This window comes from Hyperoodon ampullatus (genome assembly GCF_949752795.1).
Source record: "Hyperoodon ampullatus genome assembly, chromosome: 7".
Classification (NCBI taxonomy): domain Eukaryota; kingdom Metazoa; phylum Chordata; class Mammalia; order Artiodactyla; family Ziphiidae; genus Hyperoodon; species Hyperoodon ampullatus.
In genome coordinates this window covers 12,593,314-12,618,052 of record NC_136920.1, presented here as the reverse complement: position 1 = coordinate 12,618,052, position 24,739 = coordinate 12,593,314, and positions in this window count along the sequence as shown.

Sequence of the window (24,739 nt, the reverse complement as noted above, 5' to 3'; positions counted from 1 at the left end):
GGTTTTACAGCCAGGAAAAGCAGAGGTGGGGGTTGTTTAGCTGGCTCTACTTGGCTCCAAACCCTGCTTGCGGACTCTCCAGCTTGGGACTGGCCTGGGGAGAAGCAGGTTCCTTGAGCTTGGGGCCAGCTCAGTCCTTCCTCCGAGGTGAGAGGAGGTGCGGGGGAGGGCAAGGTCCATCCTGTGAAGCTCGTCCACATAGATTTCCCTCCACACCTTGCAAGTCTGTTTGGTAGAGGAGGCTTCAAGCTAGAGGGACTTCTGGTGTTTTCTACAGAATATATGTCTCCTCCCCCCTTTGCCTGTCTCCTCACCCACTGCGAGGGTCACCCTGACCCTTCCCTTCTCAGAAGGGAAGCCTTGGAAGAGGATGGAGAGAGAGAGAGAGAGAGAGAGAGAGAGAGAGAGAGAGAGAGAGAGAGAGTGTGTGTGTGAGAGAGAGAGTGTGTGTGTGTGTGTGTGTAGGGGGAGAACTTGAAAGGTTGAAAGGAGGAGGAGCTGATGACTCAGAACAGGGCTGAGAGGGGTGGGGCGGGTGGGAGTAGAGGGGGGGCACTCCTAGGTTGTACTGAGTGGAAAGAGCCCTGGAACAGGAATCAAAGTCTTGAGCTTTAGTCCTAACTCAGCCTCCACCATGCTGTGCAACCTGGGGCAGGTCCCTTCCCTCTCTGTGCTTCTGTTTCCTTATCTGTACAAGGACAGGTTTAGAGTTCATAATTGCTAAGGGTTCATCCACTAGTTACACAAATATTCATTGAGCCCCTGCTCCAGCCACCAGCCAAGGTCCGGGAACACAGAATACGGACCCGTCCCCTGCCCTCCTGAAGCTGAGTCTAGTGGGGAAGACAAACATGGCGTGACGAGGAAATACAAGCACACTGCGTGCTCTGGGGGAGAAGTATGAGGGTGCTACAGACACCCACAGCCGGCAGATCCAACCCAGCCACAAGGATTGGGCTCAAAGAACAAAGAATCAGCTCAAAGAACAACCTGCTTTCTGCCTGGCCTTGAACCTGGATCCCCAAGAGGCTCCCTGGGTGCTCCAGATCCCAGCAGGGGCACAAGGATCCCAGACGGGGGACTCCCACCCCTGCTTTCCTAATGAGCCTGGGGGTAATGGGAACTGTCCTTCTCTGAAATGGGAACTCTTCAGAATCAACCAGAAAGGGCTGAGAGGAGCTGAGAGCAGAAGGGCCTACAGCAGAGTGGTTTGCAAAGGGGAGCAGCTGAGACTGCAGGGTTTCCCAAGGCTCTTCCAGGAGACAAAGACAGAACTATCGTGCCCTTAGCAGCCAAGAAGCGAGTTCTGCTACACAGCGGTTCTCAACTTCAGCTGCCTGCTGGAATCGCCAGGGGAGCTTTGAAAACTCCTGATGCCTGAGTCCAACCCCCAGAGATTCTGCTGTAATTGGCCCGCGGTGCAGTCTGGGCAGATAATTCTAAGGCTTTAAGTTGAGAACCAGTGTCCTGGCAGAAGGCTGGGGTCTGCTCACAGGCTGAAGACCGTGAGTCAAGGAGGTCAAAGAGGTCAGAGGGTGGCCAGCTCTGTCCAGGGGACAAACAGGCTGTGTGTCCTAGAGAGCATGAGGACTCAGGTCCCCAGACAGGCCTGCTTAGTAGTGAAGCAGGGATTAACCCTCACCCCACTCCCGCAGCTGCATGGCGAGATAAAATATAGGATGCCCAGTTAAATTTGAATTTCAGATGAATGACAATAATTATTTAGTATAAATATGTCCCATATAATACTTGGGACATAGTTATACTAAAAAATTATTTGTTGTTCATCTGAAATTCTAAGTGAATTGGGCATCCTGTTTTTTAACTTGCTAAATCTGTCATCCCTACCCTACCCCACTACTGAGCTAGGAGTCAACAGCCTCAGTCTCAGGTCCCAGCTCTGATTCTAACATGTTGGGGAGCCTTGGGAAACCCACTGCCTCTCTTGGAGTCTTGGTCATCTCCAGACTCATATATAATGCCTCTCCTGCCTCAGGGGCCAGGCTGACTGTTTCCAAGGCAGTAAGTATGAGTCACAGGTCCCTACAAAGGCATCAAGCTGTCTGTAAAGGAATACAGGCCTTTCTCACTAAGAGATCAGCATTTAGCTCCTGAGGGTTTGGTTTGATTCACATGAATGGTTTTCAAGAGACTTCTTGCCCTGGGGATGCTGGTGAAATGAGACTGAAACTGAGGGCAGAATCTGGGCCTTGGTGGTCTCCAGGGTGTGTGTTTCTGTCTTTCTTCCTGTCTCCTTTCTTCCTCTTCCTTCTTCTTCTCCTCACTTCCTCTGACATCCTCACTGTACCCAGACATCTCCCTCTCCCTATCAAACAGAAGTTCATTCATTCAATAGGGGGGGAGGTAGCTGTGGTGGGCCTACTATGTGCCAGGTTCTGGGGCTATGTGCTAAGGACATGGGGGTGACCCAGTCCCTACCCACCTGGAGCTTCTAGTCTGGGGATGGGGTCTTGGGGAGGGGATGGGGGGAAAACTCAACCTCCTAAATGAATATGTCATAGCAAACCTTGACAAGTGGCCTGGAGGAAAAGAAAAGAGTGCTTGGATAGCACATCAGTAACTGGGAACCTGACCTTCTTTCCCTGAGGAAGCATCCTGGGAACTGAGAGCTAAAGAGTGGGGGAGGGGAGAGCCTCCCCAGCAGAGGGAACAGCACACGTAAAGGGCACCTCTGAGGAACATCATGCCTGATGTGGCTGGAGGGCGGAGAGAAGAGCCCAGAGTGGCCCAGGATGGGGGTGGACACGTTGGCAGGGCCAGACATGCTGGGTGGTGGAGATCTCAAGAAGAATTTGAGTCTTTTGCCCATCCTACGACCCAGCAATTCCACTCCTAAGCATCTACCTGTATTAGTTTCCTATTGCAGCTGTCATAAATTGCCACAAACTTGGTGGCTTAAAACAAATCTATATCTTAGAGTTCTGAAGGTCAGAGGTCCAGAATGGGTCTCACTGGGCTAAAATCAAGGTGTCAGCCGGGCTGTGTTCGTTCTGGAGGCTCTAGAAAGATGATCCGTTTCCTTGCCTTTTCCGACTCCTTGGCTCATCTTCAAAGCCAGCAATGGCTTGTTGAGTCTTTCTCATGCTGTCATCTCTCTGGTTCTCTCACCTAGCTTCCCTCTCCCAGTTATAAGGACGCTTGTGATTACTCTGAGTCCACCCAGATAAGCCAGGATAATCTCCCATCTCAAGGTCAACTGATTAGCAACCTTAATTCCACCTGAAATCTGAATTCCCCTTTTTCATGTACTCGAACATAATCACAGGTTCTGGGGATTAGGACGTGGACATCACTGGGGGACCATTATTCTGCCTACCATCCAACCTAAGAGAAATAAGTGCAATGTCCACCAAAAGACTTGTACAAGAATGTTCATAGCAGCCTTATTCATTAGCGCCCCAAGCTGGAAAAAGCCATATATCCATCAACAGCAGAATAGACAAACAAATCATGGTATATTTATCTAATGAAATATCACACAGCAATAAAAAGAATGAACTATTGATACACATAATAACATGGATGAATCTCACAGACATAATGTTGTGCAAAAGAAGCCAGAAACAAAAGAGTATGTCCTCTATGATTCCATTTGTACAAAGTTCAGGAATAGACAAACCGATGGCATAGAAGTCAAATAGTGTTTACTTCTGGGGGGTGGCTATTGACCATTAAGGACACAAAGAACTGGAAATATTCTGTATCTTTGTCTGGGTCTGGTCACAGGTATATACATATGTAGAAATTCATTATCTGTACACTTTACTGTATACCCAACAAAAATCGGGGTCTGTATTTTAAGAGCGATAAGAAACCAGAGCAGGGTTTTAAGCAGTGACATGATATAATCTGATGTTCATTTATAGAAGGTCACTCTACCTGTTTGGTGCAAAATCAATGAGAAGTAAGAGCAGTTAGGAGACTATGGCAGTGGCCCTGAGGAGACAAGTGTGTCCTGGACTTGGGTGGTACTGGTAGAAATGGACAGAAGTGGGTAGTTGCAAAGATATTTAGGCGGAAAAATCATCTGGACATGATTTAGGACATAGTTGGGTAGATGGATGGGTGGATGGTTGGATGGATGGAAAGATAGGTGGATGGATGGATGGGTTGATGGATATGTGGATGAGTAGATGGGTGGGTAGGTGGATGGAGGAGCGAGTGGATGGGTAGGTAAGTGGGCAATGGACAGACTGGGTAGAAGAATGGGTGAGTGGGTGAATGGGTGGGTGGATGGATGGGTGGGTGAAGAGGCAGGTGGGAGAATGAGTTGTTGGGTGAATGGGTGGATGGATGGATGAACACCCTCAAGAGTACTCTCTACTCTTGTTATTATTGTCCAGAAAGTGCAGATGAATCACACTAGTCAGTAAGCAGGCAATCTTTCCCCTGAGACATCTGTGTTTACATCCCATAGCTCCCTAATACCCCAAGGAGAAAAAATAGTTACTACAATGCTCATTAGGGAGCAGACACTTACAAATGGGCTGGTTTCATGAGGTGCAAGGATCCCCCAATCCTCTGGGCATTACAGTGAAAGTGCTGGTGATGCCCAAGTGAACGGAGGATGAGGTGGGAATGGAAAAACCCCTTGGAAGCCACCAGTCCTCTTTCCCCTCCCTGTCATCACCACCACCTAGACGACAACCACTCTCACCTCCTCCAGCATCTCCACCATTATCACTCCACCACCACGTAGATTTGTCGAGACCCTGACGGCAAATTATGCTTACTCAGGTAAAAGGTATGGGTTGTAGGCTCCCCTCTGGTGGGAGGGGACAACTTGCTTCTCGTACAGGACCTCAGCACATCCCATTGGTGGCTGATCTTTTAATCCCTGGCTGGTCCAGCCCCTACTTCCAGGCTATTTGCCCCCATGACACATACCTGTACCTCACAGCAGGAGGAACAAGAAGGCAGGAAAGAAGCTGTTTTCAGAGGGAAGGAGGATTGAAATCCTGCCATGAGATAACCAGGATGATCCCGAGCTGGGTCCAGGTGTCCCAAACCCCAATTCATATGCATTGTCTAGACCTCGCAACTGGCTAATTTCTCTCCCTGTGGGAGTCTGACAGCTCAGCCTCCAGAGCTTTTCTCTTGCCTCCCCAGGCAGGCTGAGTTTATGCTATGTGGGTAAACAACATTCCCCTTGGTTGTCAGATGCAAACATTTACCTGGTGGTGGGACTGAGTGATTCCTTCCCATCCACCCCATCATGGGTACCAGGATTCTGGGTGAGAGCCAGCACTGTACAACACTCAGAGATGGGGGACCCAGCATCTGGGAGTGGGCAATGATCTCACACTGACTACTGGGAAAGTCACATTCACTACTTCACTCAGGGGCCTCCCTGGATTTTTGCATTTGGGAACAAGCCAGGCTAAAGTCACCATGCACAGAACTATGATTTCATCCATTATCCGATACCCTGCATCCCAGCTAAAATGTAGTCATTGGATCTCCCGTGGCCATAAGCAGATACTATATACTTCAAAACACTGCATGCTTTGAATTCCCCCAGCCTTAAGCCAGTATGCCACATTGGCTTTCCCTCCCTCGGGCTGTGTGGAAAGGCAGTCAATCGCTGGGACCACGGGGCAATGCAGTCAGGGGGCTGGCACCCAGCTCAGGAATTCTGCAGTTGTCTTTCTGCAGGCAGCTCTCACCTGATGCAATCACTAGCCAAGCCATCCCATCCTGCAGCTGCTGGGAGCTGAGAGTCTGGGGCAGGACACAGCTGTGTCAGCTGTCGGAGATAGATTACTCTATGAAGCTGGGCCTTGACTCACGTTCCAGTCCAGTGGAAATGAGTAAAAGTTATACACCGACTTTGGGGGTGCCAAAAATCATCTTGGTTTTGTCTTGCAAGATGTTCAGCTTGCAGAGCGTGGGGCAGACGGAGGAAGGGGGTGGGGAGGAGGCGAGGGGAGCAGATCTGTCTCCAGTCTGCTCTGCCTGTCACACGCCCCCCATTACTCTAATAACAACGCTCAGCATTTAATCAGCCCCTTTGTGGAAGCAGACGACATCACACTCATTAATTAGTTAATCCACGCAGCGCCCCTGGGAGGAGGAGCCATGTTATTATCCCCACTGGGACCTAGAGGGAAACTGAGGCCAGAGTGGGAATTTGGCACCGAGCTGAGGGCACACAGCCTGGCAGCTGGACCGGGACCAATCTGTGGCTTGTGGCCCATTCTGGAACCCTCACTCTTGTCTTCCTCCCCTGCTCCTCCACTCTGCTCACAACGCTTGTATCTGTCTCCAAAGACACCTGGTCAAACTCTGTCAGACTGGGGACTGAGGGCATTCAGAGGGGAGGACAAACGAGATGTTGGAGTGGAGGGGGAGCAGCCTGGTGGCTGGACCAGGTAAGGCCCCCAGTGGATGTGTGCTCTGAACCAGACATCTGTTATGGTATGTTTCCTCCAAAGGGTCTGGGAACTAGGGGTGGAGGCGGTGATGTGAGTTTCACCGTTGTCAAAATGCCTGCTGTCTGCCTCCTGTTCAGGCAATTCTGAGTTTTGATTGTCTGGTGGTCTTAGAACTGAAGGGAGGAATATTTCCACCAGGAAGCACAATAACGGTTCCACTGAATTGGACACTGGGACCGCCACCTGGCCACTTGGGGATCGTCATCTCACACACACACACACACACACACACACACACAGGAGGGATATGGGTGGAACGCAGGGTCCCTGTGGAGTACCTCCTACACCATCATGCCCAGTAGTAAAGGCAGACAGAATTCTGCTGTGGTGCTTTACAGCCAAGATCACCAACGGCTCAGGCCCTCAAGGATGGAGACTCGGGACAGTCCACCAGGAACATGAGATGCAGGCAGGAGGCAAGTGAACCAAGGAATAAAGAATTAGAGGAAGAAAGTCATAAACACCTTTTAGGAGTTTGCAACCGGTTGCAAAAATAAAGACTGCAGCCGCTACCTTGATGGTAACTGGAGTCGGTTATTTCCTTCAGCAACTGGAGTTGCTGAAGATTAAATAACTAACCCCTCCCCCTTTTCTTTTTAAACAGCAATGATCACCATTGAAAAGCATTTTTCATACATTGCCTTTTCCCTTCCATCCATATTTATAATAGCAGTGCTTCTCCAACTGTAATGTGCATACAAATCACCGGGGGATCTTTTCAATCTGCTGAGATGTGGGGGCCTGAGATTCTGCATTTCTCACAAGCTCCTCGATGGTGCTAATGCCACCCTTTGAGCAGCGAGAATTCGAAGGACATGTTTGTGGTAGTTAAAGGCACCCTTTAATTCAGTTGTTAGATGCCCAGATGGGATCACCATAAACCTTGAGGAAAAAGAGACATGGACATCACCTTGAAGACCTTGAACTTGGATCTTGATCATGACAGCAAGTCTGGAGGTGGCCGACCAGGGAATACTGGAACACAATATTGTTTGGTGAAGATGACTTTGGATGAATGTGAGGAAGATGTGTGTGTGGGGGTGTGTGTACATGTGTGAATTTGTGTGCACTGGGCAGCTAAGGGGGTAGAATGTAGCTGCTATGATTGACCATGGCCCAAGCTGGACCAACAAGATTCTTTCTTTTGGGAATCTAGAACTTTGAACCAAGGGACATTACATTTGGCAGTTTTGATTCTGATTAATTGCAATGATCTAGACAGAAGGTCCCCAAACTGCTATGTTACAGTCAGTCCTTAAAGCCTCCCTGATACCCTGCCCTTCCTGAGGCTGTAAGGGTCCAACTCTTTCTTGAATCCCCTGAGGTATCCCAGCCAGTATTTGCCCTCCCCACCCCCACTTTTCTTTTTTTTTAAATAAGCCGGAGTTTGCCTTCAAAATAACCACGGGTGGGCTTCCCTGGTGGCGCAGGGGTTGAGAGTCCGCCTGCCGATGCAGGGGACATGGGTTCGTGCCCCGGTCCGGGAAGATCCCACATGCCGCGGAGCAGCTAGGCCCGTGAACCACGGCCACTGGGCCTACGCGTCCGGAGCCTGTGCTCCGCAACGGGAGAGGCCACAACAGTGAGAGGCCCGCGTACCGCAAAAAAATAATAATAATAAATAACCGCGGGTAATACGGAACTCCTTCCAGAAGTAGGTCCCACCTGCTTCAGCAGAGGGGAAGACTGCCCTGGACTCAGAGTCTCACTTTAAACCCAAAAGTCTGGATAGTTTTCAGGCGGCTACTCCACCGCAGGCCCCCGTACACATAGCTCTTTACACTCCCACTTACACTAAACTGCTGTGTATCACCGTTTTCTTGGGATGACAACAGGGCCCAGAGAACATTTTAGAGGCACTCCCCCTGCTGAAACATGCTACTCCCCTTTTTGCCTCTGAATTCTACTCCACCTTTGAGACCCAGCTGGGTCATCTCAGCCTCCAGACCCAACTCTCTCCCCCACGGCTTGTTTAAGTGCCCCTCAAAGAGCTCCACCCGCCCTCTCTGCTGAGCTCCTACACCACAAGCGCCCTGTACTGTGATGGTCTAGTACCCCCTAGACTGAACTGAAGGGCAGGGCCTGGGTTCTGCTTGTCTTTGTGCTCACTCACTCCCCCGGCTTAGCACAAGGCACGTGGACAGTGGTGCTCCCGCTCAAGGCTAGCTCTCAGGGAAGGTGTGTTAAGTGAATGAATGGATGCGTGTGAAGCAGAATAGGAAGGGCAATTTTCTTTATTTTCCAGGAATTCAAAATTGACCAAGCGCCCTTTTGGATGCCAGGCACGATGCTGGGCCCTGCAGGGGTAGAGGGTGAGGGGAGGACACAGATGATTATGATGTGCTCTGACCCCCCCGCCAAGGAGCGCTCAGCACCCCGAGGAGGTGGAACCCATCTCTCTCTTCCCTCCCCCCAAATGAACCAGTTCTCCAGTAATCCTACATGCTTTTTTGCCTCTCCCACGCTAAAACCGGTCACGCGGGGCCTGAAGGAGGGGGACCCAGGCGGCTCCGTTCCCCGCATGCAGCGCGGCCGGTCCTGCCCCTCCCGGCCGCCCCCGAAGCTGCAGCGGCGGCTGGAGTCCTGCGCCCACCGCCCCCACGCGTGGAGCCCCGCGAAAGACTCCGTTCACTCCTGCCTCGGCGCCGCTCCCCTCCCTGGCACCAGGGGGCGCTGCCGCCCCGCGGTCGTCGCCATGGTCACCGCTGGCGGCGGAGTGGGGTTTACGTAAAGGACGCAGCGTCCCCCGGGGGGCGGAGGCGGCCTTCGCGCCGGCGCCGGCGCCCTGCGGAAGCGGCGTTAGTGAATTGGGGCCTTGGGGAGCCCAGGATGGAGGTGGCGGTCGCGGTGGCGGCGGCGGGCCGAGCCCTGCGGCGGGCTGGAGGTAAGGGGGGCCGCGGGCGCGGCGGGCCGGGCCCCGGACTCGGGCGCGGTGTGAGCGGTGCGGCAGCTGGGCAGTGTCCAGGGCGCGCGGTGTGGCAGGTGTGAGATCCGTGGACCCCTGGCACCAGTGTGGGAATGGTGACACCCGTGGCACGGGCGTGGGCAGCGTGGGTCTGGCACAGGCAGCGTGGTTCTCCCGGCACGGGTGTCAGAAGACTCACCCCCACCTTGGTGCGGTGGTGGCTGCCCAGGTGTGAGGCGGGCACAGCCCTCAGTGCAGATTGGTGATGGGCACAGCACTTAGACTGGTTTTGGAGTGGCGGTGGCCAGCTTGTGGGCGCATGGTGGTGCCCCTGGCAGGGGTGTGAGGAAGTGCTCTCATTAATAAGGTGTCGGATGGTTCTGGCCTTGACATGGTCTGGAGTGATGGCACCCGGGGCTTGAAGAATTCGTGTCCTCAGCATGGCAGGAGTTCCTAGCGTGACTGTGAGAAATGACCCTGGCACAGCGTGGTGCCGGGGCAGCCTGGCCCTGCGAGGGGAGAATCCATGGCCCTCAGACCCTGGTGGATGGGAAGGGTAAATGCCCATCCTCCCACTCTGGTGATGATGAGGGGCATTGCCTCTGGCACTGCGGGCCCACCTTTAATATCTGTTGGGTACACTGGACTGAGGAAGGCAGAAAGCTGAGAGAAGGTTGGTGTCCTTTATAATGGACGTGAAAGAGAGATGCCTGGAGATGCTTCTACCCTGAGGACGCTGATGATGACCCAGATGGAGACCTGTCCTAACATTGTCCTGGGCTCATGAATTCATCCAGCTTTGGGGAGGAAAGGAGAGGTGGACAGTTCTCAGCTCTGCTCACTCTCCCTGAACATGTGTCCTGAGGAATGTGCAGGGCTGAGAGGTGGGCCACGTTGGTGGGTTGGGGGGAGGTGTGTTGCTCCATCCATCTGTAGTTCCCGGGCCCTGCCTTTTCCTTTGCTCCTGGGTGTCTGGGAGTTGCCTCTCTTCTATGATGCTTGGAAGCCTTTGGGTCCAGAGGATCATTTGGGTGATGTTTGAAAGATGGCACTCCTGCAGCCACCAGGAGTGTGCTAGGATTGCGTCTGCCCTCACCAGTCCTTTGGGAAGCTCTGGGTGAGGGTCACAGTCAGCGTCACATGTGTTCTACTTCACAGAGGGGCAATTTACGACCCCCAGAGAAGTCTTAGGATGTGGGGGAATTTGTTAGGTCTTTGTGGATCTCTTGGGGGTAGAAGAATAAATGAGGCTGGGCCTGGAGAAGACCTTTAGGAGTCCAGAAAGACCAAGTTGAGGGTATGGGAGACTAGGGTGGGGGTGGCAGCTCACTTGCCAAAGTGGGTGCTTGGAGATGCTGCTGAGGTTCCTCAAAGCTAGAGTGTTGTCCAGTGCATACGGAGCCAGAAAACTTGAATTCCAGTCTTGCCTGTGTGACCTTGAGCAGGTGACTTTATCTCTCAGAGCCACATCAGAAGGTGGTCGCAGAGGATGAAAGATGGTGCCTGTGGAAACCCTTTGTGAAAGGCTGTCCAAAGGTCAGGGATTATCATCAGGTAAAGAGACCAAGGCAGGAGGCAGAGGAAATGGAGGCATGGAATGTGATTGGGGAGGAAGGCAGCCGGAAAGTCGAGGGCCTGTCATAGGGAATTAGAGGCCCTGAGCGTAAGGGCTCCTGGTGGGGAAAGTGGGATCTGTTGACATTGTGAGTCAGCTGCCGAACAGGAACCAGGCCCCAGGGCTCCCGAGGACTGTCCGAGCATGGCTGCAGCAACTGTAGCATCCTGCAGGAGTGGCCAGAGCAAGAGGGAGCCCTTCGCCGGGGCTGCAGACGTGCTCGTGGCCGCGCAGGGCTGGGAGGTGTCCTTGGCTGACAGATCTGGGGTACCTGGCTGGGAGCGAGACTTGGAAGTGTGCACTTTCTCTTGAGAATTTCCTTTGGCTCTGGGTTCAGAGGATGGGGCTGGGGAGCGGCTGCATCAGAGTTTTGGGGGCTGTGGCCTGGAGAAAGCCCAGTGGGTCAGAGTCACCAGAGGGATGCAGGGCTGGGTGGTCCTGTGAGCGAGGTTGAGGCTGGTTGGCAGGAGGCTGGGGCCCATGGGGGATGCCCTCGGATACACGGGGCAAGGAGAAGGGGTGATGGGCACCCTCATAGGGGGTCTCTGAGGGCAGACAGGTGTAGCAGGAATTCCCCAGGACGTGGGCCCACTTCTGCCTGAAGGGCCTTCCCAGGTGGAGAAGCTGAGGGTGGCTGCCAGTTGCTTTACTTTCTGCCACTGGGGCCTACTTCCTGATAATGGGCTGCAGAGCCTGGATTACATACCCCACGGCTAGAAGGCTTTGCACTGGAAGGCCGGATTCCGTGAACCCAGGCCCGGTTTCTCCAGCATTCCATGTGAGTGTCTGCCTCAGCCAGCAACCCGTTTCACAAGCTTGGTCCCAAGGCAGAAAGTTTTTGTCCTGTGTCTGTGCTGCAGTGTCAAGCCACAAGGGGAGAAAGAGGACACAGCCCCCCAGGCCCCTGCCCAGGGGTTGCCGCCTGGACACTGCCTGGCGCTGCAAGTGCCTCCTCGGCCACTTGTGCCCAGGTCATCCGTGGGGTGTCCGAGGCCTGTCCTACGTGTTCCCTGGGCCCCTTTGGCTGCCTCCCCAGGAGTTGCCAGCACTTCAGCTCCTGCTTGGAAAGCTCTCCTAGTGCAAGTCCATTAAGAGGAAGCCTCAGGGGGCTTCCCTGGTGGCGCAGTGGTTGAGAGTCCGCCTGCCGATGCAGGGGACGCGGGTTCGTGCCCTGGTCCGGGAAGATCCCACATGCCGCAGAGTGGCTGGGCCGGTGAGCCATAGCCGGTGAGCCGGCACGTCCGGAGCCTGTGCTCTGCAACGGGAAAGGCCACAACAGTGAGAGGCCCGCGTACCGCAAAAAAAAAAAAAAAAAAAAAAAAAAAAAAAAAAAAAAAAAGAGGAAGCCTCAGGCCTCCCTGATGTGAATATTCAGCATTCACATCCCCTCAGCTCACCCTCCACACCTCCGCCTGTTTGTTCTGATTTGTGGCTCAGCCTCATGGTTTGGGGATCCAGGAGCCACCCCTTTGCAGGCACCCCTTGCCATCTGCTTGGGATGCTGGGACTCTGCACAGCAGAGCTGGGTGGCAGGCGGGGCAGATCGGAGACGTCGACAGGAGGAATTGGCCTCTGTTTCCCAAAAGCAGAGCAGGGCTTTCTTCCGAGTCCTCAGGGTTTGAGGCCACAGGGAGCCCGGCCAGGTCACCACCACCCCTCATCGTGCTGCACAGCTGCTGGCTTTGAACAGATGCCAGCTGGGGCAGGGGGCTGGTAACACAGGAGTGGCCATCGAGGGCAAGTGGCTCTCTGGAGCTGAGATTGTTTTCAACTCTGGTCCTCAGTCCTGTTCCTATTTCTTTGTCCATGTTTCTCCAAAAGTTGCTTAACTCAGCTCCTGGCAACCTTTCCTTCCTCAGCCACCTCATAAATCATGGTGCCCGGCAGCTCAGCTTCAGGGGTGCCAGGGAATCGGGCATCTTTGGACAGAGGCTTCCTGGGCCACAGCTGAAGGCCCGGACCCTCCCCGCAGTCCCTCTCGCCGGGACCAGAAAGGGATCCCCCCTTAGGGTTTAATCGCCTGTTGGCCCACGTTCCATCTGAGTTCAGTTTCTCCCTGGAATAGCTTTACATTACACTCTAGTGGACCGGGTGAGTGGCGCTGGGGAAATATCAATGAGCGTGCGGTCAGAGGACGATAAATCTTTTAGAGCCGTGGAGCCCAGGACGTTGTGGGATGTGGTTACATCTCAGCGGGTAGGGCTAAAGACTGTTAATCTTGATTTTCCTTTTTCCTTTCTGATACTGACTTTGGCTGGACTGGATCTCCCTGGGTGGACAGGACACTGGGTGTGTAGGCGAGGAGGATCCAGGAAAGCCCCTTCCCTGTGGGGTCCTCTCGGCTGCTGAGTGGGCTCCAGGGAGGTGATGTGGAGGGGAGTGGTTTGGCCACGGGTGAGGGCAGTGGGCAGGAGTGCCCAAGTCCTCTGCAGGATCACGGTGGAGATGGGCAGGGGTGGGGCCGTTGTCACTGCACGGCTGCCGGGCGATTGCACGTGTGCAAAGCCGCGTGTGCCCGTAAGCAAGCGTTTCTGTGGGAAGTGTGGGCTGAGGGGGTGTGGAGCGCCTGGTGGCGGGGGAGCTTGTGGGCTCCTGTGTCTGGCTGGCCTGGTGTCAGTGGGTGTGTGCAGTGGGGTGTTGCTGGGCCCCACGAAGCAGGAGAGAACAGTGGGAGTCAGGGGGAGGTCTTCTTCCAGCTCCAGGAGGGTGAGTTTAACATCTCCACGTGATTCTTACGGGAGCAACCTTTCTGCTTTCTCAGTATTCCTCAGAAGGATGCCCAGGCTGGGGGTGTGGCTCTCTGACGCCCATATGTACTCACACACGCCTGCTTCCCCCTCCTCCCCAAGCCCACTGGGAAGTCATCCGGAGACAGTCCGCCCGGGTGACAGAAGAGAGCACTGTAGCCCAGAGGCCTTACGACTTGGGGCTCTGAAGTCAGACCCGAGTTTGAATCCTGCTATCTCTTTACACCTCAGTTTTCCCATCTGTAAGATGGGGACAGTGAAACCTCCCACAGGGGTGGTTGTAAGAATCCCATGCCTGACGAGTGGAGAGATCATGATGGAGGCAAGCACACTCGGTTTATGTTTTTGCTCCTGCAGGCAGGATCTTCTCCACAGAAAAGGCAGTTACATCACGATCTGCAAACATTAGCACCGGGGGAGATGTCATAGGTCCTGTCCCTTTTCTCAATGAAGAGAAATTAGCTCCACCCTACCCTTGGCATGGATGGAATCTGGCCTATCTGTTAATAGAATCACATGCAAGATAATGTTTTGGCCCCTGGGAAGTGGTTCCACTCTGACTGAGTTGATAGGTATTTCTTGAGCACCCACCGAGGGTTGGGGTCAGTGAGGGCCATGAAGATGAAGTGGACACACTAGCACCTCTACGGTATAGATTCTGGTGTTCACAATCTATTGAGAAGATATGAGATGAACACAGAGGTCTACGCTGTAACGTCAAGAGGCGGGTGCTACCAGCGGTCAGAGGAGATCAGGGGAGACTTAAGTGGTGGTGACCTTTAACCTGGGCCAGCCAGGTGATTGTAGAGGAAGTGGCAGCAATGGGGGATATGGCTGGGAAAGCGAGGGGCTGACCGTTTGTGGTCTGGCTTGACTATGGGCGCCGGAAACGGAAGTAATGAAAGGTTGAAATCGTGAGTTGGGTCTGGGTCCCCAGGAGCCATGACAGTGAGGCTGAAGGTTTGGCCCGTGAACGTGGGCAGTCACTAAAGTGTTCTGAGCGAGAGTCTGGCAGCCGGTGCTGGCAGGACCGGGGGGCAGGAGTGGGGAGGCCAGCTGGCGTCTCGGGCAGGTGCCGGGTTTGGAGGGCTTGAACCGGGGCAGGGGCCGCCCTGGGGAGGGCGGGGAGAGCCCACCCTGACTGATTACGGAGGGGAGGTGGAGGCCCCAAGGTTTGTCTCTTTGGTCAGTAGAGGCGGGGCCTGGAATAGGGCCTCTTCCCTGCCTCTGATGCGGCTCCCACACTTGACTTTCAGCTGCTTTGACTCTGGTGGGTTCCAGGCCCAGAGTGTGAGTGGGAGGCTGTTGGGGATCCCCTGAAGGAGGCTGTTCTCGTCCCTGAGGACCCACTGAGGGGGTTCCAGTATTCTTAGCACTTATTTCCAGGAGTTTGATCATTTTCTCACCAAATTACCCCTTGAAATTTCTCCTGCCTGAGTTCAGCCCAGGAGGTTACTATTCTAGGAAGTTTCATCAAAACCCTCTGGGCAATTGAGAGCTCTCTGAGCCTGGGGGGTGGGGTGGGGGGAGGGGAGAGGGGGTGGGGGAGGGGTGGGGGAGGGGGAGGGGAGGGGAGGGGAGAGAGGATAGGGAGGGGGAGGGGGGAGAGAGGGCCTATCTTCACCTGTGTTTTGGGAGCTGCTCCTGAGAACCAGTTCCTCCACCTGGAGATGCTCCTGGCCACAGAGCCTGCAGGCCTGGGGCCAGGGAGGGTGGGCTGTGCCGTGTAAGGTGAGGCTGGATGCCGCCTCTAATTCATCCCAAAGCCTCTAATTCATCCCAAAGAGGCCCCTTGTCCTCGCGTCTCCGGGAGCCATTTAATTAATTTATGATTGATGTTCCTGGACTTACTTGAGGTTAATTTATTATTGATGTCTCTTCATTATAGACAATCCACCCTGCACCTCCCAGCACATGGCTGCCCCTGCTGGGCAGGCCTCCCGGTGGGGTGAGCTTGGTGGGGCTGCTCCTCTGGCCCCCACCCCCACCCCAGGGACAGCGCCCTGCACTTGGCTTTTGCCAAACCCTCTCAGGTTTGGGGGTCGGGAGGCCTCAGGGCATCTGTCTCCAGGAGCCTTTGCTCAGCCACAAAATAACAGTAATAATAGCAATAGTTTCCATTTTGTGAATTCGGGGAACTCAACCTGGCACAGCATCCAGTATAGACAGGATCCCATTTACTCCTTGTAACAGGTATCCCTCTACTCCCCCCACCCCTCTACCCCTGTCTTACAGGAGGCTCAGACAGGGTGAGTTACCTGCCCAAGGACACACAGCAAGTAGGTGGGAAGCCAGAGTTTGAATCCAGGACCCCTCCCTCTGCTCTGTGAGCCCTGCCTCCCCTTCAGGCCCACACAGCCCCCCTTCTTCCAGCCCCACTGCACTCCAGGACTGTCCCACCTGACGTGACCAGGGGGCAGAGCGCCAGCGCCCCTCTGAGCGTGTGTTGTTAAATGTTCGTGGCTTGTTCCCCTCGCTAGTCCAGGTCCTCATTGAAGGCTAACGGTGATGGCAAACAGCACTTAGTGAGTGCACACGCCAGGCGCCATGCTAAGCACTTTACACGCGTTAGCTCATTTAATCCCCGTAACCACGCGAGAGGCAGGTGGTATTAACCCATTTTATAGGTGAGGTTTAGAAATGTGCTCTAGGCACTCAGCTAATAGAGGGCAGGGCCTCCTGGACTCCAGCGGCCTTGAGATACAGGGTGCTGGTCTCGTTCTTCCTGTAATTCTCATCTCTCTCCATCTCCTCCGGCCTGTATATCAGATATCTGTATATTTATCCAACGCCTCAAACCTTTCGCCTGTCTGGCCTGATGTGTCGGGCACCATCCTTTGCCATGGGGACCAGGAGTACCCACTCCTGGGATCCCAGGATGGGTGATTTTAGGGAGACAGCAAGGCAGGTGGAGGGTGCTGAGCCTGGATTCTGCCCCTGACTCTGCTGGGCAACTTCAGATGAGTCACTCAGCCTTTCTGAGCCTCAGTCGCCCCGTTTGTATAAGAGCAACAATGATACTCTCTCTCCTTCATGGGCTGTCCCCGTGCTCAGAGGTGATGCTGGATGGGAAAGACACTGTACTGATCAAGGGTTAGAATTGCTTTTGTGTGAGATTCAACGCTTCAGGAGCTAGTGTGAAGTCCAGAAATGCTTAAGAGGGGGCATACTCCCAGGCCGGGGCATCTGCATCCACCCTCTGAGTTGCCCGGATGGGCTAGTGAATTCCATGGTTCACCAGCTGGAAGGCTTTGCTCGAGGACCCTGTTGAGCCAAGAGCTGGGCAGGAGGTCCCTAGAGTGGGGGCCAGACCACAGTCTGGTGTCCCGGTTGGCTGACCAGTGCCTGAGCCCTTGGAGGCCGCCCCACCTGCGCTGGGGCCTTGGGTTGTATGGAAGTGCGTGGGGCCCACCTGGGGTTCTGGGCCTCACCACCCCTCTGGCCTCCCACACGCCTGGGCAGCCTGACCAGGCCGCTTCAGGCAGGGTTTGGTAAGGAAGGAGGATAGTTCACCACGCAGCCGCCGGGACCTCTCCTCACCCCTCAAAATATGCGGAAAGCCTGGTGAAGAGGTGAGCCCTGCGTCTGTTCCGGAAAGCGGTGAGACTGTCAGCCTCTCGATGGCAGGCTTCCCAGGGCGTTGGCTAGAAACCCTCTGCTTTCTCATCAGCTTTACTCCGAGCACGTTTCAGCGCCGAGCTGGGCATGGGGAGCACAGCTTTCAGGGCTCCCCCGGGCCCCGGAGAGGAGGGCAGAGGCCTCAGACTGTGGGTAGGGGCGAGGCCTGCCTGGCATGACTGTTGGAAATCTGTGGCCGGGCTGCAGTGAGGTGACAGCTGGTTTCACTTCCCAAGTTTCCACCCTCTGCAGGCGGGGATTACATCAGGCTCCACTTCATCCACGCTCCTGCACTGCCCTGAGACAGCTGCCCGGCTGCAGCTTCAGGCCGGCTGCAGGACCTCCCGGCAGCCCTGGGCCCAGCAGCCGAGGGCACTGTCCTGGCCTTTGCAGTCTCGCTGGATGAGCTACCTCCCAGTTGGCACTGCCCACCTGGCCCGCTCGGGACTGCGGGGTCTCCAAGACGATGCTGCCCTTTCATTCCTCCCATCACCCACCTCTGATTCATTTTCTTTCTCTTTAAATTCAGTGTAACATAGGCCTGCAAACACGGACTTTAGCATAAAGCTCCATTCGAGTCCACTACTACTTGGGCAAGTCTCAACCTCTCAGAGCCTCGGTTTCCTCCTCACCTCTAAAATGGGGGATCTAGTGGAACATGGCACACTGGGCAGCTGTCAGGATCAAATGAGACGCCACCTCTTTGGAAGTTCCACCCAATGCCAAGAGCACCATCAGTGTTACCCGCTGTCCACTCTTCTGTCCCCCCAGGCAGTGCTAAACTGAGAGGACCCTCCCTTTCCTGAAGCTGTGTCCTGCAGCCAGGCAACCCTTGCACCACCCCTGGCACTTCTCAGAGCTGGCAGTGTCTCACCGTCCCTCTGGCACTGACCCTGTTCCCGCCCCAGCACTCTCTGAGGCTGCCTGTCCTTCTTTGGTCCCTCTCCTAGTTTGGTTTCCTTCCCTTTGGCACCTCTTCCATCCGGCTGCCTTTTTTTTTTTTGGTCCACCTTTTCCTCCCCTGAGGCCTTTAGGGGAAGCCAGGTCTTTCCTTAGACACTCTCTGACGCCCCTGTGCCAAGTGGCAGCCCCCCAGCCCCTCCCGCTCCCCTCGGCTGTGGGAAGATGGCCTGTGGGTGAGCTTGTGCATCCCGAGCATGGCAGTCATGACTTGGCCTCACAGCCAAGAACACTGGCAACCTTGACAAGTCCAGAGTCCCGTCGGGTCCGTTCCAGCCCTGGGAGCCTGTCGGTTGGGGCAGCGACTGGAGAAGGAGGCCAGCCTGCGGGGCCACAAAGCCCCACCTGAGGCTGGAGGTTCCCATCACAGCAACCCCTCCCTGTCCTCCTTGGTTCCAGGGACGTGTGGAAGGAGAAGGCCAGAGTCAACCCCAGTGTCCCGGAGCCAGAAAAACCAGCCACATCTGGAGTCTCTTTCCTCCTGGGAAGCCAAAGAATTTTTCTCAAGAGGTGGTTTCGGCCTCATACCTCTGAGAGAACTTGGTCTTCTGCCGACACCGTCCCGGGGACTGGGGCCAGACTGTGGAGCAGGGAATAGCCCTGCCACTTGTAAACTCCCGTCCACCCGTTCTCCGGGACACTTGTCAAGCAGCTACTGCACGCTTAACTCTGTGCCTGGAGGTGGGAATAAGAAAAGTTACCACCACTTCCTCAGAGAGTTCCCAGGTCAAGGACTGACACATAAACAGACAGATGTAACAACAGCAACAATAGCAAAGCGAGTCCTCTCTGCCAGGCACCTTCCTAAGTGCTCTATGTGCGGTAACTCATTTAACGCGAAGGCTAGCGACCGCTCTCGTGCGGTGGGCGCTCACCGTGCTCTGTGCTGGGGCACTGCCCTGGGAGGGAGGCGCGTGTGTTTGACAGCTGAGGGACAGGTTGAGGATCTCAGCTTCCTTGGAGAACTGAAGGGAGCTGCTAGAGGCCGTGTACCTGCAGCCGGCCGGCTGGGCCTCGGACCCCCGTTTGTCTGGCCCCTGTTCTCGGGGTGTTCCTTCTTGCTCCCCCATCTCGCATCAGGTTCGGGGGCCCCATGAACCACAGGGAGGACAGACAGGTTCCTACAAGAGGAAGACCCCCTATGGCCACCCTGGTGCCGAGAGGACGAGCCTGCCCACTCCTTCGCCGTTGCCCATGTGTGGGCCCGTCTGTGGCTCAGGCCCTGCACCTCGCCGCCCTGGCAGGCAGCACAGGAGGCTTCCTCTCACCCCCATGCCCCCTGCCAGTGGTGCTGAGCTGCTGAAGATCGTTCTCCTTGCTGCCTGCCCGCTCGACTGTGCAGTTTAATAAACGGCTAACAGAGGGCCCCCGTGCTCTGGGGCCGCCTTCTCCATTTCTTGGCCCCTTCAGAGAGCCTGACCCCACCCCACCCCAGGTGAACCCCATTCAGCAGGCTTCCGGCAGCGGTAACGAAGCTGGGCGCCCAGCCCACCACCTGCTCAGTACTTTATAAAAGTTTAACCTTAATGGTGTAATGAACTCCCATCATAAAGCAGCTGGAGCAGTGCATCCTGGGATGTATAAATTATAGGAGCCCTCTGAAGTTGTCATTGGAAATGGCAGCAAATGGAAGGTTGAAACGGGCCGGCCTCGTTGGGCTGAGCACAGCTATTCTCTGCTGCCTTTCAAAAGGCCCACTGAGCTGAGTCTGGCTGTGAAGAAAGAATGTCCTCAGACCAAACTGAACTCCTGGTTGCTCCGCCCCAGTTCCCACTTCCTGCCCCCGACTGTGTCCGCAGAGCCTGCCGGCTTAGGAGGCGGAACCCCTACGCCGGCCTGGGCCACAGAGCGAGTGGGCCGGGAGGGAAGAACACAGGCGTGGACGCAGCAGACAGGGAGGACCCCAGCCCGCCGTTTCCCGGGGAGCGGTTGGTCTGACTACCCCCCCGTCTCCGAGGTCTCATCTGTAAAGTGCAGAGTCGGAGGCCACCTCTCACAGTGGTTGTGGGGCTTGAACAGGAATCCGCAGGGGGTGTTGTGTTTTGGGGTGAGGGGCTCTGGAGCTGGACCGTACGGCTTCTGGTTGTAGCTCCTGCTGGCGGCACTTGTGAGACCTTAACCAAGTCATTTAACCTCGCAGCTGCAGAATCTCAGCTGGAAAATCAGGGGAATAATTGACTTGCGTCTGAGGAGTGTTAGGAGGATGGGGTTAAGGTCTCAGCAAAGTGCTGCTTTAGGGACTTCCCTGGCGGTCCAGTGGTTAGGACTCCGAGCTTCCACTTCAGGGGGCATGGGTTCAATCCCTGGTCAGGGAACTAAGATCCTGCAAGCCTCGAGGTGCTGCCAAAAAAAATAAAAAATTTAAAAGTGCTGCTTTAGGGCTTCCCTGGTGGCGCAGTGGTTGAGAGTCCACCTGCCAATGCAGGGGACACAGGTTCGTGCCCGGTCCGGGAAGATCCCACATGCCGCAGAGCGGCTGGGCCCGTGAGCCATGGCCGCTGAGCCTGCGCGTCCGGAGCCTGTGCTCTGCAACGGGAGAGGCCACAGCAGTGAGAGGCCCGCGTACCGCAAAAAAAAGAAAAAAAAAAGTGCTGCTTTAATGGGCACACAGATCCCCAGGGAGCTTGCCAATGCAGATTCCCGTTGAGGCTGGATGGGACCCCAGATCTGCTCCTCAGGATGTGGCTCACGGAGCACACCTTGAGCGGCCAGGGCACAGTGTTCGACCCGTAGGAAGTGCTTACTAAGTGCCAGCTGTGATTGCCCCTCCAGACACAGTGCCCGTCGCCGGCACCTGCACGTGGTACCCACACGGGTTTAGTTGAGCGCTCCTGAGTGTGGCCCATGAGCCAGCAGCAGCACCTGGAAACAGGTTAGAAAAGCAGAATCTCAGGGCGCCCCTCCCTCCCTCCCCTGAATCAGCATCTCTGGAGTGGGGCCCAGGACTCTGCAGTTTAACCAGCTCCAAGGTGCTGCCTCTGCTCGCTCAGGTAGGAGGAGCACTGCTGGGCTTCATCCTCGAGAGCAGGGCTTCTCTGAGTGCAGGGAGGTTCAGAATCTCCTGGGTTGGCCATGATGGGGCTTGCTCAGCCATAGGCTCCTGGGCCCTACCTTGGACCAACTGCTTCAGAATGTCTGGTAGGGCCTGGAAACCTGCATTTCCCATCTCCTCCCTGCCGATTCAAGTTTGAGAGTCACTGGAAATCACTCACCGTCTGAGAGCTGTGGAGAAGGGCAGGACCCCCATCCTACCCCCTCCCCACATTCTGCACAAGGCCCCACCTCTGCCGGGGGAGAATGAACCCTAGAGAGAGCGGGGAGCCACGGGCTCCAGCACCACCCTGTGGGGGCCTGGAGCCGCTCATCCTGGGGCCCAGCTATGGGGCTTTTCTCACAGCAGAGGGAAACAGCCTAAGGGCCACCGGTAGGGAACTAGTTGAATAAACTCGCATGCTCCATGTGCATGGACTGCTCCACAATAATGAGGGAAGGTAGGGCTGGAAAAATGTTAAATGAAGAGAAATGTTCACCTTCTCTAGCTCAGTGAAAAAAAGCGGTAGTTACGGAATGATCCCATATTTGAACAAGGAAAAAAAAAACTAGACAGATGTTAATAGTTAATAATTTTCCTAGAGGGGTCATGGATGATTTCTATTTTCTTTCGCTTTCTCTGTCTCTTTTTGGTTTCTGTTTTCTGTGGAGAACATGTACTTTGTGATAAGAAGGAAGAAGTAGGCATAGATAAGCATGTCTGGTCCAGGGTCCTCAGGACACAGGTGCCAGTGGCAGCCCCAGACTCCCAGGACAGTGTTTCTCTTGCTCAACCTACCCGCTGGGGTATCCTTCACCTTGGTCCCTCTTCTCCAGGCTGTGCCCAGTGTTCCACAGTCCTTCCTGCTGTTTCTCCCACTTTTTCACTTCCTCTCTGCTTTGAGTCTTCCCTGGTGATGAGGGGGGGCACATCCTCCTCTTTACACAAGAGGAACGAGTTGGGAGGGGAGAGCCGAGGGATGGGAGGCCCCCCGGCTTGCAAGCCTCTGGGGCAGAGTTCAGTTTTCATCAGGGCATCACCTAGGAGCCTAAGCCTAAGTTCCAGAATCTAGGCACATAGCATGTGCTTGAGAAGTAATGGTTGAATGAATGAGGCTTGGAATGCAGCCAACAAGAGGACAAGGACCCATAGCTGTGTGACCTTGGGCACATCAGCGCACCTCTCTGGGCTTAAGAGTCTTCATCGCTAAGAGTCAGGGGGTCTTGAACTCTGATTTCCCCGGGCCCTTCCAGCTCTCATCTCTGGTGAGTCACATACCTTCCCACTCCTGCTCCTTTGCCTGATTTTCTAAGCAATTTGTGTTGTCCAGGAAGACCCCACCTGTCCGTTCCAGCTGCCCAGTAAGGGTGTGTGCAAAAGCAGCTGCTCAGGGCAGGACCCTCAAGGCAAGAGGCAAAGGGAGGAGCAGGAAGAAGGGAGACCCATGGTGCTGAGAAAGGCACCAATAGTAGAGGGCTTGAGGGCATTTGAGCGTTCCTGGATCTGATATAGTGGCCTCCCACAAACCCTTCGTTGCCTGTGTGTCATTTTTCATCTTCTCCTGCCAAAGCTGCCTTTATCCCAGTGCCTCTTGCCTGGCTTTGCAGCTGAGACCCAGTTTCCATCAGGCCCCAGCAGCCCCGAGTGGGGCCCTTTGAGCTGCTGTTTTCCAGTGAGTGGCTCAGTGGAGAGAAGGGGTGGGAGAAATCCATTCAAGCCATTTGTTTTAAAGACATTTCAGTAAACTCATGGGATTTGTGGTTACATCTTTTCAGTGTTCTTTCAAAGAAATGGGTGGGTTTCTGGGTCTCTCCAACCACCAACTCCCCTGCCTGGCAGCAACCTAGAGGCAGGAGTTGGGAGCTAACGGCTGTGCTCAGCACAGAGCGCTTCCAGGGCAGAGGAGCTGTGCTGGCTGGGGCCCAGCCCCTGCACAAGGTGCATTGGCTCCCGGGGGTTCTGGGAGGCTTCTGTGTGCGGTGGTGGGGGGCAGGGGGAGGCGGCGGAAGGAGTGAGCCTGGTTTCCCCCCTCTTTCTGCCTGGTGGTGAACTCCTGCTCAGCTGTGAGCACCCTCCTGGAAGCCGCCTCTGTCTGCCTTGGGCTAAGCAGCTGACCTTGCTGTGGGGTCCCTGGCATCAGAGCCTTGTACTCACTGACCTGCGTGTGGATTTCCTCCTCATTCTGCACTGTGAGTGCCTCAAGGTTGGGGCTTGTCATCTTCGCGTTCATAGCCCCAGAGACTCCTTTTTTTGTTTTTGTTTTTTTAATTTTATTTTTGGCTGTGTTGGGTCTTCGTTGCTGCGCACGGGCTTTCTCTAGTTGCCGTGAGCAGGGGCTACTCTTCGTTGTGGTGTGTGGGCTTCTCATTGCGGTGTCTTCTCTTGTTGCGGAGCCTGGGCTCTAGGCGCACGGGCTTCAGTAGTTGTGGCACGTGGGCTCAGTAGTTGTGGCTCGCAGGCTCTAGAGCGCAGGCTCAGTAATTGTGGCACACCGGCTTAGTTGCTCCGCGGCGTGTGGGATCTTCCTGGACCAGGGCTCGAATCCGTGTCCCCTGCATTGGCAGGCAGATTCTTAACCACTGCGCCACCAGGGAAGTCCCCAGAGGCTCCTTCTTGAGATCCCGTTGAGCTGCTTCCCCACCCTGGTCTTGGAGCCCACCTGAGGCAGTGGGTGGGGCGGACTCAGAACATCACCCTCCCCTTACCTATGCCCAGAAGGTGGTCCTACCTGGGCAGGTGTCAGGCTGGAAGGGATGGGAGTAATGGAGTAGGTGGCGTTCAACAGTGAGGCACCGGCCCGGCAGGACCTTGCCCACCAGGCCCCCTGCACACTCAGGCAGCCGGAAGCAGTGAGGTGGCCGCTAACGCCAATCGCCAACTGCCAACCGGTCTGGCGGGTTTGTGGGGACCTGGCCGGGTTTCTTGAGGGATGGGATGTCCTTCTGGGAGCAGGCTTTGTGCCTGTCCTTTCTGTCTTTACCCTTTCAGGCTTCTCCTCTCCTGGCCTTGCTCTCCTCTTTGCCCCGCCTCCCTCCTCTTGGGCAGAGCCTTGACCCTGCCCTTTCTGGGGTTCAGGGCAGCCTTTAGTGGAGGTGCCCAGGCAGGAGACTAGCCAGGGCCCCACAGGAACGAGGTGGGCCCGTGAAGGCCTAGAGGCACTGAGACCCTGGGAGGCAGGATGCCCAGTGGCTGGGGAGATGACAGGCACGGGGCCGGAGCTGGCAGTGGCCTTGGCGACCATGCTCCCACCCCCTTCCCCACTGCTGCGTCAAGCATCAAGGGACCAGAGCCCCGAAGAGGCCACAGGGCAAGGCCCAGGGCCTGAGCCCACACTTGTAGGGCTCCTCTGAGCCCTGACTCCTCCCTGCCCCGCAGCCAGGCTCCCCTCTCAGGGAGCAGGAAATGGGG